General features: G+C 36.6%; 1 non-coding gene across 1 annotated transcript; it reads right to left on the reverse strand.

Annotated features, from left to right (window-relative positions):
• Nucleotides 1-268: 268 nt before the first annotated feature.
• On the reverse strand, nucleotides 269-375 carry LOC114042542. The gene has a single exon (XR_003569000.1). It is a non-coding gene; the product is annotated as a U6 spliceosomal RNA (small nuclear RNA).
• Nucleotides 376-936: the final 561 nt, after the last annotated feature.

Consider the following 936-nt stretch of genomic DNA (forward strand, 5'->3'; position numbering starts at 1 on the left):
AAAAAAATTTGGTGTAATGTTGATTGGCTTCTTGGCATTTCAATTATTTCTTTCTGGTTGCTTGCAGCATATTTTATTTGACTAGGAAGCTCTGGATGTAGGTGAAAATGTTCCTGGGATTTGGGTTTTGAGCTTTCTTTCAGAAGGTGATTGGTGTATACTTTTTATGTCTATTTTGCATTCTAATTCTAGGATGTCTGATCAGATATAATATTTCTTGAAATATAATATCTGACTCTTTTGGGTCACGGGTTTTTTTTTATTTTTTTTAAATATGAGATGCTTCATGAATTTGCGCGTCATCCTCGTGCAGGGGCCATGCTAATCTTCTTTGTATCATTCCAATTTTAGTATATGTGCTGCCAAAGCAAGCACAAAACACTATTCATTTCACTGCTACCTTCTTTTTTTTAATTTATTTTTATTTTCTTTTTTGGCTAGGCAAGGGGGTTAAGTGACTTGCTCAGGGTCACACAGCTAGTAAGTGTTATGTGACTGAGGACAGATTTGAACTCAGGTCCTCCTGAATCCAGGGCCAGTGCTCTATCCACTGCGCCACCTAGCTGCCCCTGGTCACGGTTTTTAGATAATCCATTTGTTTTTATGTGATCTCTCATTGATCCGTTTTCCAAGTCAGTTGCTTTTGCTATGAGATACCTTACATTTTCATCTATTTACTTTTCAATTTTTTGCTTTTATTTTAATATACATTGTTGTTTTGTAGGTTTATTATCTTATTTCGATCACCCTAATTTTTACGGAGAAAAACTAGTTGGTGCAGTATAAAGGTTACTAGTTGTGTGAACCTGGGCAAGTCATTTAACCCTGTTTGCATTAGTTTTCTCATCTGTAAAATGAGCTGGAGAAGGGCATGGCAAACCACTCCAGAATCTTTGCGAAGAAAACCTCAAAAGGGGTCACGAAGAGTCAGACATG

Source organism: Vombatus ursinus, unplaced genomic scaffold (genome assembly GCF_900497805.2).
Source record: "Vombatus ursinus unplaced genomic scaffold, bare-nosed wombat genome assembly UNPS02014594.1, whole genome shotgun sequence".
Taxonomy (NCBI): domain Eukaryota; kingdom Metazoa; phylum Chordata; class Mammalia; order Diprotodontia; family Vombatidae; genus Vombatus; species Vombatus ursinus.